Raw genomic sequence first — 15,066 nt, 5'->3', positions numbered from 1 at the left:
TATAGGCTCCTCTGGTATTAAGATCCTGTCAGCAGCCTAGAGCTGTACCCCGCGAAAGCAGAGTTCTTGGTAATTGTTACCAAGGCTTGAAACCCTAGAAATGAAACACTAAAGGGGAGTTAATGTTTATTTCTTCAAACTATTCAGTACCAATTTGTTTTGTTGTCAAGGTTTTCAACACACACAAAGGACAAATGGAACCAGAAGATTTCTTCCCTCCACTTGTTAGAAATGACTGTGGTCCTTAAAGGAGCCATGGGATCTCTAAACGGAAATGCTCTTTTTCTTTCTTAAAGTGACAGATGTGGCATATTAATCCAGAACCACATATTAACTGAACAAGAGCAGGGTAACCTTAGAGAGACTTCACTAAGTGGAACTGTGGGGATGGCAGGAAGGGGAGGTCAGTGGCCATGCAGCCACCTGAAAACAAAACAGCAAAGCAGAGTTTTGCTTCCAAAGGCAACCAGGTAAAAGCTGTCCTCTGTGTTTGCCACCCTCCTACCAGCTGGTGCATAAGATCTATATTCTTTACAGCAACACCAAAATCGAACTTAATGTCCGAGTTATTTTCACATTCCCTAAGTGTGGTGGTGAACTGTGTGTGTCAGCTTGACTAGGCCCCCAGGATGCCCAGATATTAAACATTATTTCCAGGCATGTCTGTGAGGGTGTTTCTAGAAGAGATTAGCATTGGAATGGTGAACTGCCTAAGAAGATGGCCTTCCCCACTTTGGCCGGCATCCTCCAGTCCGTTGAAGGCCTGAATAGAACAAAACGGCAGAAAAAGGAAGGCTGGATTTCCCCTCCCTCTGCCTGACTGCTTGAGCTGGGACACGGATCTTCTCTTGCCCTTAGCACTCCCAGTTCTCAGACCTTCTGACTCAGATAAATCCATATCACTGGCCCTCAGTTCTCAGGACTTCGAAACTACACCAGCAGCTTTCCTGGGTCTCCATTTGGCAGAGAGCAGACTGTGGGACTTCTTGGGCTCCATCATCTCATAAGCCAATACCTTATAATCAATCTCTTCAAAAGATACACATTTAGGATATCTATTCTGATAGCTAGACCCTATTGATTCCTGTGTCTGGAGAGAATTATAATATGCTAGGCAATAATCAGTCATATTTATAGTTATTTCATATGACAAATGTTCTGGTGTAATTCTAAAACAGTAAAATTAACTCTTCAATAACGCTTAGGCCAGCAATTGCATATCAACTAGACTTTCTTTGATGAAAATGAACAGGAATCCCACACAGGATCATGCAAGCCCAACACTGGCCCTCAATATCTGTTTTCTTCTCTTGCCTTCAACCCCTAGCTTTTAGGCCTTCACCCTTCAGTTGTAGATGGGAGACATCACCCCAGAATAAAAACTCCATCTCCCAGCCTCTCTTGTGGGCAGGCACTGCCACACAACTAAGTGATGGTATGTGGGCAAACGTGACGTGGAAGACTTCTGCATCAGGTTCTTCAAAGCAACAGGCATACATTCCCTTTCCTCTTTCTGGCATCCAATGCCTGTGAGGGGCCATGGCAGCTGGCACGGGCATTTTGGATCCTCAGGCAGAAGCAGTACCTTACAGAGTAATTGGGACAGGAGGTGTCTGACCCTGAGGAGCCATCAAGCCCATCCAGGACTGTGACTGTCAGCCTGTTACAGAGAGAAGCATCTCACTTGTTTGGACTGCTCCTAGTTGGGGTCTCTAACAGCCATTTAGTCCTTATGGTAATAACATTAAAAGGTCAGTTCTAACTTGCATAAACCTAAGAATTCCCCAAATCAAATCATTTGTTTTCTTTCTCCATTGAAAACTGTTAATAGAAGGGCAGGTGCTTGAAACAGTCCTAGAACCTTTAGAAAATTAAAGTGACCCAAATCATCCCTGTGAAACACACAGCCCAGTGTCCAGGTCCTAAAAACACTCAAATAATAAGCATTATTATGATTAACTCTTCCTTTCTATATACTCGCACTGGTGTAAGGAAGATAAAAATCCACATGTGCTATCACAGACCTGATAAAGAACTTGTACCCACAATACAGAGAACTCTAACCACTCAATAAGAAGACAGCACACAAACTTAATTAAAAAATAGGCAAAAGATTGGAATTGACAGCTTACCAAAGATGAAATACAAATAGCTAATAGGCACATAAAAAGACGTTCGGCATCATTAGGCATTCGAGAAGTGGAAACTAAAATCACAACGAGAAGCTGCTTCACACCCATTCCAACAGCTATAATCAAGAGACAGGCAGTCCCGGGTGCACTGGTGGGTGCCTACAGTGCCAGCTGCTAGGGAGGCTGAGGTGGGAGAATCACTTGAGCCCAGGAGTTTGAGGCCAGCCTCAACTAACATAGCAAGACCCTGTCTCAAAAAAAAAAAAAAAGGGGGGGGGGAGGCCGAGGTGGGCAGATCACCTGAGGTTGGGAATTTGAGAGCAGCCTGGAGAAACCCCATCTCTACTAAAAATACAAAAAATTAACCAGGTGTGGTGGCACATGCCTGTAAACCCAGCTACTCGGGAGGCTGAGGCACAATGACTGAGGCAGGAGAATTGCTTGAACCCACAAGGCAGAGGTTCCGGTGAGTGGAGATCGCACCATTGCACTCCAGCCTAGGCAACAAGAGTAAAACTCCATCTCAAAAAAAGAAAGAAAGAAAGAAAGAAACTGGAACACTCACACATTGCTGGTGGGAATGAAAATGGTAGTCACTTTAGGAAATAGTTTGGCAGTTTCTTATAAAGTTAAACATAAACTTACCATAAGAACAATTCGGTCAGGCGCAGTGGCTCATGCCTGTAATCACAACACTTTGAGAGGCCAAGGCGGGTGGATCACCTGAGGTCAGGAGTTTGAGACCAGCCTGATCAACACGGTGAAAACCGTCTTTACTACAAATATAAAATTAGCCGGGTGTGGTGGCACAAAAAAAGAAAAGAAAAGAAAGAGTCAGCCGGGCGCAGTGGCTCACACTTATAATCCCAGCACTTTGGGAGGCCGAAGTGGGTAGATCATGAGGTCAGGAGTTTGAGACTAGTCTGGCCAACATAGTGAAACCACATCTTTACTAAAAAAAGAAAAATTAAGCCAGGTATGGTGGTGCGCTCTTGTAATCCCAGCTACTCGGGAGGCTGAGGCAGGAGAATCACATGAACTCGGGAGGTGAAGGTTGCAGTCAGCCAAGATTGCGCCATTGCATTCCAGCCTGGGTGACAATGTGACACTCCGTAAAAAAAAAAAAGAAAAAGACTCAGCAATTCTACTTCTAGAAATCTACCCTAGAGACCCGAAAACATATATCCACACAAAGACTTACATGTGAATATATATAGCAGCATTGTTCATAACGACCAGAACTGGAAACAATCCAAATGTCCACCAACTAGTGAATGAATAAAGAAAATGTATATCCAAACAATGGAATAATATTCAGCGATAAAAAGGAACAAAGTACTGAGACGTGCTATAATACAGATCAACCTCAAAAGCATGCTGAGAAAAATACAGTCACAAAAGGTCATATATTGTATAAAACTTCATTTACATGAAACATAGAGAAAAGACAGATTTATAGAAAAGGCAAATGAGTGGTTGCCTGGGCTGGAGGTAGGGGTGGGACTGACTGCAAAGGGACAAAGGGATCTTTTGGGGATGCTGGAAATGTTCTAAAACTGGATTGTGGTTATAATGCACACTCTATAAATTTAGAAATTACTGAATTGAACATTAAAATGGTAAATTTTATGGCATATAAATTACACTTCAGTAAAACTGCTAATAGAAAAGAGGAAAAAGGAATATGTTATATGATTCTGACATCTTTTTCTTTTTCTTTTTTTTCTTCTTTTTGATACAGAGTCTCGCTCTGTCGCCCAGTCTGGAGAACAATGCACACTCTCAGCTCACCGCAACTTCCGCCTCCCAGGTTCAAGCAATTCTCCTGCCTCAGCCTCTGGAGTAGCTGGGATTACAGGCGTGCGGCACCACGTCCAGCTAAGTTTTGTATTTTTAGTAGAGATGGGGTTTCACCATATTGGCCAGGATGGTCTCTAACTCGTGACCTTGTGATATGCCTACCTTGGCCTCCCGAAGTGCTGGGATTACAGGCATGAGCCACCGTCCTGGCCTCTTTTTTTTTTTTTTTTTTTTTTTTGAGACAGAGTTTCGCTCTTGACACCCAGGCTGAAATGCAGTGGCACGATCTCAGCTCACCGCAACCTCCACCTCCTGGGTTCAAGCGATTCATTCTCCTGCCTCAGCCTTCTGAGTACCTGAGATTACAGGCGCCTGCCACCATACCTGGTTAATTTTTTATTTTTAGTAGAGACGGGGTTTCACCATGTTGGCCAGGCTGGTCTTGAACTCCTGACCTCAGGTGATGGCCCACCTTGGCCTCCCAAAGTGTTGGGATTATAGGCGTGAGCCACTGTGCCCAGCCTTGATACCTTTCCCTAAGTGGATATCATACAAGTGACAAGACAAAGGCTTAGAAATGCACCCAGTGAGGGCTGCTCAGTTCCAAGCTGCAAACACAGAAAGACTGTGCTATATGTGTTGCTGGTTTTCAGCTTATTTACCAATGCTTCTAATGAGAGCCACATCTGGAAAGTCAGCCTGAAATGATTCCACCCAACTTCAATGCCTCTCCTCCCAATGCCCAGCACAATAAAACTTCTGCAAAGAATTGTGTGTGAGGGGAAGGTTGTTATATACGCAAATGAGATGATCAAGACTAGGTGGAAGCAGGGAGATGGAATGCAAGTTGACTCAAATAAAGACACCTGAGAAAGCCAGCAATCCAGTACAGTGAAGACGGTGAGGCACAGAAACACATCTCCCACTCACAGGAAGCACGTGGACACCATCACAAGTAATGACAGCTTTCCCACCTGTAGCCTTTGCAAAGGCACAAAGGGCTGCCATTTGTAGAGTTCCCAAATACATACCATGACCCCACCCGCATCTTATGGACAGTATAGTCCCAACTGTTACATCTCTCATGGAAACCAAGTATCATGGTAAATCGGTTAAGATCAAAATGTTGGCCGGGCACGGTGGCTCATGCCTGTTCTAGCACTTTGGGAGGCCGAGGTGGGTGGATCACCTGAGGTTAGGAGTTCAAGACCAGCCTGGCCATCATGGTGAAACCCCATCTTAAAAAAAAAAAAAAAAAAAAAAATCAAAATGTTAAGAATTCAAAATCTACTGTAGGAAAATTTCTAGGTAGTAAACATTATATTTCCCAAGTGCTGAGAAAGAGAAGCAATCAATTAAATATTGGAATTAATTAATATTTCATGAGTTTGAAACTGGTGCGCTGCAGTGACTGAAGTCCAATAAGCAGACGTGACCAAAGACAGCGTATGGAGAAGCCAGGCGTCCTCTGAAGCTGAGAGTCCACCAATGACCAAAACACACCTGGCCTAACATGGCCATAGCAGGGATGCCTGGAGAAGTAGAAGTCACACCAAAGTAGAAGCAGACATAGTTCCTGCTTAAAAAAAAAAAAAAAAAAAAAAAAAAAGTAGGTATTTTTCTTCACTTCCTGGTCTCATTTGGCTGGTTTAGCCCTCCTAAAATGCTTGACCTATCGGACATTTGGGAATGGCCCTTTCATTCAACAAACATTATAGAGCCAGCTGTGATGAAGGTGACAAAAAGGGATGAGGCAATTTCTGACCTCCAAAGATGCACAGTCTTGAGAAAGGGACTGGGGGAGAGGGAGAATCAGATACTTCTTTAGGTCAGAAAACTCAGTAATAAATATATGCACGATAGTTACAGGGGTCCAGAAGTGGTTAATTCAGCCTGCAGCTGTTAGGAAAGGGTTCCTGGGGGAGAACTCAGAAATGCAGACATAGTGGAAGAATCTTCTTTTTTATCACTTTCCTTTCAGAATTTAGAAATCAATTAAAAACATGTAAGTGACCCATACATATGTGCTGAATTGATTTTCCACAAAGGTGAAAGGGCAATTTAATGAAAAAAAGGCTACTCTGTTGAACAAATGGTGCCAGAACATCCGAAATCCCTATACCTGGCACCACATACAACGTTTAATGTGAAATGAGTTACAAGCCTAAAAGTTAAATTAAAACTTATAAAACTTCCAGAAAAAAAAATAATCTTTGTAAACTTGAGTTAGACGAAGATTCCTTAGTTACAAATACCAAATGCACGAACCTTAAGAGAAATCATTCATAAACTGAGTTTTTTGTTTTTTTTTTTTTAAACGGAATTTCACTCTATTGCCCAGGCTGGAGTGCAGCAGCAGGATCTCGGCTCACTGCAACCTCTGCCTCGCAGGTTCAAGTAATTCTCCTGCTTTAGCCTCCCAAGTAGCTGGGACTACAAGCATGCGCCTCCATGCCCAGCTAATTTTTATATTTTCAGTACAGATGAGGTTTTGCTATGTTGGCCAATCTGGTCTCAAACTCCTGGCCTCAAGTGATCCACCCTCCTCAGTCTCCCAAAGTGCTGGGATTACAAGGGTGAGCCACCCAGCCCGGCCAGATAAACTGAATTTCATCAAAATAAAAAGCTTCTGCTCTTCTAAAGATACTGTTAAGAGAATGTAGACAGCCAGGTGTGATGGCTCACACCTATAATCCCAGCACTTTTGGAGGCTGAGGTGGGTGGATCACAAGGTCAGGTGTTCAAGACCATCGCCGCCAACATGGTGAAACCCCGTCTCTACTAAAAATAAAAAATTAGCCAGGCGTGGTGGCGTGAACCTGTAATTCCAGCTACTCAGGAGGCTGAGGCAGGAGAATCCCTTGAACCTGGGAGGTGGAGGTTGCAGTGAGCTGAGATCACGCCACCATACTCCAGCCTGGGCAATAGAGCGAGACTCTGTCTCAAAAACAAAAACAAAAACAAAAAGAGAATGGAGACATGTCACAGAACAAAGACCAAATGGAGCAACTGGTGTGAATGAATATGGTGTGAACTGCTGGTAGTAATGCAAAACAGTACCCTCGCTTTGAAAAATAGTGTGGCAGTGTCTCATAAGTTAAGCATATACTTATATGACCAAGCAATGCCACTCCTAATTATTCACCAAAGAAAAATGAAAACTTGTGTCCACACCAAAACCTGTATGTGAGTGCTTACAGCAACTTCATTCATAATCACAAAAAACTGGAAACAACTCAAATGTCCTTCAGTGGATGGATGGTTAAATACACAGGGAACATTGTACAATGGAACACTACTCAGCAATAGAAGGGAATGAACCAATGATTACATGCAACGACACATATGGATCTTAATGCATTAGGACTCAAAAGGTTAGATACTTTATAATTCTACTTATACGACATTCTGTAATAAGCAAAATTCTAAGGACAGGAAAGTGAGCAGCAGTTGTCAGGGCTGGGGGGCGATGACTGAAAACAAAAGGAATGGAGGCCAGGCGCAGTGGCTCAGGCCTGTAATCCCAGCGCTTTGGGAGGCCAAGGCAGGCAGATCACCTGAGGTCAGGAGTTCAAGGCCAGCCTGACCAACATGGTGAAACCCCGTCTCTACTAAAAATACAAAAATTAGCCGGGCATGGTGGCGTGCGCCTGCAATCCCAGTTACACGAGTGGCTAAGGCAGGAGAATCACTTGAACCTGGGAGGTGAAGGCTGCAGTGAGCCAAGATTGTGCCATTGCACCCCAGCCTAGGCAAAAAGAGCGAAACTCTGTCTCAAAAAACAAACAAACAAAACAAACCAACCAACCCAGTATTTTCCCAGGGAAAGGATTCTCGGAAAGTGGCAGAATAGGAAGCACCAGAATAGAAAGCTCCCCGCCTAAATGAGTTTGCACCGGCAGCATCCGAATGTCAGAACTGTTTTGGAGCTCTGGAGTTTCATCATTCCTTTCATCCTAATAGCCCCAAAAGTCTTAACTTGTTCCAGCATCAACCAAACATTCCAGAGTTTCATCTAAATCAGATCTGGGTGAGACTCAAGGCGCACTTCATCCTGAGGCAAATTCCCTCCAGCCACGAGTCTGTGAAATGAAGCAAGTTATCTATTTCCGAAACACAATAGTGGGACAGGAATAGGATAGACACATTCCCATTGCAAAAGGGAGAAACAGGCAAGAAGAAAGGGGTAGCTGTCTCAAGTAAGTCCAAAACCCAACAGGGCAAACAGCATTAAGTTAGAGAATCATCTTTTTGACGCTGTGCTTCCACCTTCTGAGCACACCAGTGGGGAGGGAGGCCAAGGTTTCAAGCAGCCCTGCCCCCATGGCTTTGCTGGGCTCAGGGCACACCGCAGCTCTCACGTATTCGAGTCCTGTGCCTGTAGCTGACCCAGGCTGGGGCTGCCACTGGTGGTGCTACAGTTCTAGGGTCTGCTGCAGCGGCCCCAACCCTGCAGCTCCACTAGGCATTGCTGTAGTGGGAGCGCTCTGTGATGGCCCCGCCCTGTGGCTTATGTCTGCCTGGGTCCCCACAATATCTGATATTGTCCAGGCACTCTGTGCACCTGCAGAGTTGGCACCACATAGATGCCTCCTAGGCTTGCCACTTGCACCCTCCAGAACAGCAGCATGAGCTGCACCTGGGCCTGCTTAAGCCACGGCTGGGTGACTGAGGGCCACTGGGCCAGAATGTGGTGGGCAGAGACCTGAGGCGGCATAGGACAGCAGATGCTGATTTCCCACAGGGCCTAGGGCCACTCTCTTGGGGCTTTCTCACAGATCTTTGAAATGGCCTCTGTGGGTCTCCCACTGTCTTGATGTACAGCACCGGGACTCTTTCTAGCCATGTGAATTCCTCTATCAAAGGGTCACTTGGCCACACCCTTGAATGTTTTTTTTTTGTTGTTGCTATTCTTTACTTGGCTAGGCTGTGAATTTTCCAAATCTTTATGTTCTGCTTCCCTTATAAATTATAAATTCTGTCTTTAAATCATTTCTCTTCTCTCTCATTTTACTGTATGCAGTTAAAAGAAGCCACATAGCACCTTTAATATTTGGCTTATTAATTTCTTTTGCCAGATATCCTGGCTCATCACTTTTAAATTCTGCCTTCCATAAAGCCCTTGGGCATGGATACAATTCACCCAAGTTCTTCAAGTCTTTACATATAACAAGAATGGCCTTTAGTCAACTTCCGATAATATATTCATCATTTCCAACTGGGACCTCATCAGAATGGCCTTTACGGTCTATACTTCTATCAACATTATAGTCACTACCAATGAGGTGATCACTAGGAAGTTCCATGGTTCTCTACAGTTCTCTTCTGAACTCTCACCGGAATCACTCTCAATGCTCAGTTCAGAACAATACAGGCTTTTTCTAGCCTGCTCCTCCAAATTCTTCCAACCTCTGCTCATTACCCAGTTCCAAAGCCACTAATACACTTCCAGGTATTCGTTATAGCAACAGCCCAACTTCTTGGAGCTAATTTTCTATCTTAGTGTTCTGTGCTGCCATGACAAAAAGCCACAGACTGGATAATTTATAATGAGCAGAAATTTATTTTTCACAGTTCTGGAGGCTGGGAAGTCCTAGACAAGGAGCTTGCATCTGGCAAGGGTTCGTCATCCATGACAGGAGGGCAAAGAGAGTAAGAGGGACAGAAAAGGAGGTCAAATTCATCCTTTTTTGCTTTTTGTTTTTTCAGACAGGGTATCACTCTGTTGCCCAGGTTGGAGTGCAATGGCTCAATCTTGACTCACTACAACCTCCACCTCCTGGGCTCAAGCAATCTTCCCACCACCTTAGCCTCCTAAGCAGCTGGGACTACAGGCATGTGCCACCAGACCTGGCTAATTTTTGTATTTTCTGTAGAGACGTGGTTTTACCCAGGCTGGTCTTGAACTCCTGGCCTCAAGTGATCTGCCTCGGCCTCCCAAAGTGCTAGGATTAGAGGTGTAAGCCCAAATTCATCCTTTGATAAAGAACCTGTTCCTACAGTAACAAACCCACAGCACTAATCCATTCATAATGGTGGTGCCCCATGACCCAAACACTTCCTATTGGGTCCCACCTCCCAACACCACCACATTAGAGATCAAGTTTCCAACACATGAGCTTTGGGGGACACACTGAAACCACAGTAACATGGTAACCACAAAGAAATAACTATAAAGTATATACAAAAGTAAATAAGAAAGAAACTTAAATGTTTTACTACAAAAAATCATCTACACAGAAAAAAAGACAGTAATGCAGGAGATGAGAGACCAGAAAGCTGTAAGGCATACAGAAAACAAAAGAGAAAAATGACAGATGTGAATCCCTTTATCAGTCAGCCTTAAAAGGAAGGACATTCTGACATATGCTACAACATGAAAGACCTCAAGGACATTATAAGTGAAATCAGACAGTCACAAAAAGACAAATACGTACAATTCTACTTATATAAGGTACTAAGAGTAGTGAAATTCATAGAGACAGGAGGCAGAATGGTGGCTGCCAGGAGCTGGGGGAGGGGAAATGGAGATTTACTGCTTAATCGGTATAAAACTAAACTGCAAGATGAAAAGGGTTCTGCAACCTCCGCCTCCCTGGTTCAACTGATTCTCCTGCCTCAGCCTCCCAAGTAGCTGTGACTACAGGTGTGCACCATTGTGCCCAATGAATTTTTCTATTTTTAGTAGAGACAGGGTTTCGCCACATTGACCTGGCTGGTCTCGAACTCCTGGCCTCAAGTGACCTTCCCATCTCATCCTCCCAAAGTGCTGGGATTACAGAAATGGGCCACCATGCCTGGTCTTTCCCTCTTGATTATTTCTACACTGTGAGAGACTCAAAGTGGGATACAAACCAGAAAACAGCACTAACAAGTAGCTTTATCCACTGTCACCCAGAGTGGTAGAAATCCATGCTACATGTGTCCTTCTCTAATACAAATCTCTTTTCACCTGTCTGGGAGAGCACTGGTAGCCATGCAGAGGCAGCTGTGGGTGATAGAGAGAAGTCATGCAGGAGGGCACGGTCGTGGGTTCCAGCAGGTTCTGCGAGTCTAGGCGAGGCACATCCTCACTCCGGCCTCACTCATCCGCAAAACGGAGGCTGAAACAGATGGCTGCTCTGAGCTATCCTGGCTCCAAGTCTGTCACCTGATGTAAGGTCTCAGGTAAATTTTCCTCAGTTTCTTCTTGTCAAGGGCTTTCAGAAAATGACCACTGACAATTTGTTGACTCAAAAATGTCTGCGAATCTACAGGCACCAGACTGACTTCCCCTTATATTCATAATCAAGCAACATTTTGCAAAAGGGATTTGGGAGCCCTTTGTGACAAGGAAGGACAAGGGGCAGGTCTCCAGCAAGTCATATGAAGAAACTGAACAGTCAGCCCGGGCTGGCTGTAACTGGGAAACCTGGCTTGTATCTCATTGCTTCCAGAGCAAATGAACAGGAAAACTTCAGGAAAAACAGTGCCCAGAGCCCTGGGTGTTCACCCTCCTGCCAGTAAGCTGCACACAGAGGAGGGTGACTGCAAGTGTCCTAAGGACTAAGAGCACCATTCAATTAATGCCGCAGCTTTCGCCTACTGAAGGTGACAAAACTGTCTCTGACTCTGCTTGGTTGCACATCACTGAAGGAATACTAGCTGCTAAGCCTGCTTAGTGTCTGCACTTCCGACTTCCTCTTCTCAAGAATAGGACGGGCATTTGGCAATATTCAACATCTGTCAAAACTGCAAATGCATTTACTGTTTGATATATATAAGGAAATATATGTCATATAAGGAATATATGTCATTTCTGTGTGTGTGTGCACACGCGCGTGTGCGTGTGGTGTCACTGTATCACTGTTTAAATAACAAAAGTGTCCATAATTAAGTTAAACTCCAGGTTGGCCTTCAAAATGGGATATATTTAGGACTAGATGGGAGTACATGAAACATTTCCAGAAGTATGCAGGTATCTTTTTAAAGAAGGACACAACTTTCAGATCCTCAATGTCATACATAAGCTTTTCTAAAACGGATCCTCCTGTGCACATCCCTGCCAGTTCTCCTTTCCTGATGCTGCTTTCAAAATCACCCACTCCCTCTCACACAGGAGAGGAATGAGGAAACCCCTCATGTATCCCCATGGGTTTAATTAAACACTTCTGGGAACCAAATTACAGGCCAAGCTGAGAATACATCACTTCAGAGGGGAAGACTGGAAAGAAAAGCTGCAAAAGTGTCACTAGGAAATAAACATGGCCAGGCATGTTGGCTCACGCCTGTAATCCCAGAACTTTGGGAAGCCGAGGCAAATGGATCACTTGAGGTTGGGAGTGCATGACCAGCCTGGCCAACACGACGAAGCCCCGTCTTCACTAAAAATACAAAAAGTAGCCGGACGTGGTGGTGCATGCCTATAGTCCCAGCTACTGGGGAGGCTGAGGCAGGAGAATTGCTTGAACCTGGATGGCACAGGTTGCAGTGGGCCGAGATCATGACACTGCACTACCGCAAGAAATAAAGTATTCCACAAACACTTATCAAGTACTTACTAAGAAATAGGTACTATCTTAGGCTCTAGGGTTATGACAAGTAAAATACAGGCAAAGTTCCTGCCCTTTCAGAGCTCACATTCTAGTGGGGGAAGTCAGATAACTAAAAGAACTATTTAATTATGAGCTATGTAAGAAGGTAACAACTGCTAGGGAGAAAAAAAACAGGTTCAGAGGAACGGGGATGCTGGGCTTGGGGGCTGGGAGCTCTAATTTTAAATAAGGTGATCAGGGGCTGGGTGTGGTGGCTCACACCTATAATTCCAGCACTTTGGGAGGCTGAGGCAGGAGGATCATTTGAGTCCAGGAGTTTGAGATAAGTCTGGGCAACATAGCGAGATCCCATCTCTACAAAAAAATTTTTTTAATTAAAAAATAAAAATTAAATAAGGTGATCAGAAGAGCCATCACCAAAGATGACACCTGAGCAAAGACCCAAAGGAGGTGAAGAGTGAACTATGGAGGAAGTGCCTTCCTGGCAGAGAGAACAGCAAGTGCAAAGGCCCTGGGGCAGGGAGGATGACTGGGGATTGTTCAAGCAAGAGCAAAGAGGCCAATGTGGAAGGAACAAAGTCAGCAACAAAGAGTGTAAAAGGAGGTAAGTCAGAGGGCATAGTGGGTGGGGAGACTGGGTGACTCCCCAGGAGCTGGGAAGGCACTGGAAGGTTTGCAGCTGAGGTGAGACAGACATATGACATTTAAAATGATTACTCTGGCTGCTGTAGGGAGAAGAGACTAACACCAGCAGAAGCAGGGACCCTGACCAGGAGGCTAATGAAATCATCCAAGTGAGAGATGACAGTGGTTTGCGGACAAGCAGAGGTTGTGAAAAGTGGATACAACCCGGATAGATTCTGAAGTTGTAGTTACCTGAAAGTTTGGTGCAGGGTTTGAGAGGAAAAGAAGAGTCGAAGATCTCAAAGTTATTGGCCTGGGAAAGCAGAAACATAAAGCTACCTAGAACTGAACAAAGGAAGAAGTGACTATATCAGATTTGGAGACAAAACATGGAGTTCCGTTTCTTATTTTTATTTTATTTATTTATATTGAGAGTCTCACTCTGTTACCCAGGCTGGAGTGCAGTGGTGTGATCTCAGCTCACTGCAACCTCCACCTCCCAGGTTTAAGCAATTCTCCTGCCTCAGCCTCCCGAGTAGCGGGATTACAGGGGTGTGCTACTATGCCAAGCTCATTTTTGTACTTTTAGTAGAGATGGGGTTTTGCCATGTTGGCCAGGCTGGTTTGGAGCTCCTGACCTCAGGTGATCCGCCCGCCTCAGTCTCCCAAAGTGCTGGGATTACAGGTGTGGGCCACCATGCCCGGCCTGTCTGATTATTTTAATTTATAGTAAGACTTTAAAGTCAGGCAGAGTAGCTTATTTTGGCTACCCTAGATCCTTTGTTGCACATGCATTTTAGAATGAGCTGATTTATTTCTACTAAAAGACTGCTGGGATTTTTATTGGAGTGTGTTGCTTCTATAAATTATTTGTGATAGAAGTAACATTTAGACTTGTCCAATCCATAAATTTAGTGATCTCTTCATTAACGTAGGCCTTCTAATTCCTCTCCATGATATTCTGTAGTCTTCATTATGACAGTCTTGCACACCTGTTGCCAGATTTATCCTTAAGTATTTCTTATGCTACTGTAAATGTTACTCTGATTTCGATTTCCAATTGTTTGTTGCCGATATATATAAATATAACTGCTTTTGGTATATTCAATTAACATCTTGCAGCTTGCTAAATTCACTTATCAGTTGTAGTAGCTTTTTTGTAGATTTCATCAGATCTTTTACATAGGCAATCATGTCATCTGAGCATAAAGACAACTTCGCTTTTCCCTTTTCAATCTGGATGTCTTTTATTCCTTTGTCTAGCCGTACTGGACACACTGGAACCTCTAGTACAATGCTGTGTAGAAGTAGTGAGGCTGACGTCTTTTCCTCGCTTCTGATATTAGGGGTGAAAAGCATTTAGTCTTTTATCATGAAGTATGATATACGCTGAAGGTTGTTCATAGATGCCCTTCATCGGGTTGAGAAAATTCCCTTCCACTCCTAATTTGCCTATCAGAAACGGACATCAGATTTTACCAAATGCATTTTCTGCATCTATTGAGATGATCACAGGGATGTGTCGTTGATTTACTAAACTGGGTTTGCTAAAATTTTAAGAGTCATGAGGGATGTTGGTCTAGTTTTCTGTTCCTGTAACGTCTTTGTCTGGTTTTGGTATCAGACTGACTTCATGGAATGAGATAGGAAGCGTTCATTATCTCCTTTTCTATTTTCTGGAAAGGTTGTATAGAATTAATATTATTTCTTCCTTAAATCTTTGGTAGAATTCACCCATGGAGCAATCCAGGCCTAGAGTTTTCCTTGTGGGAAGGTTTTAAACTACAAACTCAATATCTTTAACAGATTTAGGGCTATTTAGATGGTTCCTTTTTTTTTTTTTTTTTTTGGACGGAGGTTTTTTTTGTTTCCCGGCAGCTCTCTTTCACCGCCGCCCCCGTGGGTTAAGTGATTCTTCCGCCTCAGCCCCCCGAGTAGCTGGGACCACATGCCACGTTGCCCAGCTAATTTTTGTA

At 44.0% G+C, this 15,066-nt stretch overlaps 1 protein-coding gene across 1 annotated transcript in view; it reads right to left on the bottom strand.

Moving 5' to 3' along the window:
• The window catches only part of ABL1 (ABL proto-oncogene 1, non-receptor tyrosine kinase), a 159,932-nt gene that overhangs the window by 60,006 nt on the left and 84,860 nt on the right, over window positions 1-15,066 (bottom strand). The gene's annotated exons all lie outside the window — the stretch shown is intronic.

The sequence above is a fragment of the Sapajus apella genome, unplaced genomic scaffold (assembly GCF_009761245.1).
Source record: "Sapajus apella isolate SASKATOON/1434 unplaced genomic scaffold, GSC_monkey_1.0 scaffold97, whole genome shotgun sequence".
Lineage (NCBI taxonomy): Eukaryota > Metazoa > Chordata > Mammalia > Primates > Cebidae > Sapajus > Sapajus apella.
The sequence above is the reverse complement of the archived record's forward strand: the minus strand, read 5'-3'. Positions and strand labels throughout refer to the sequence as shown.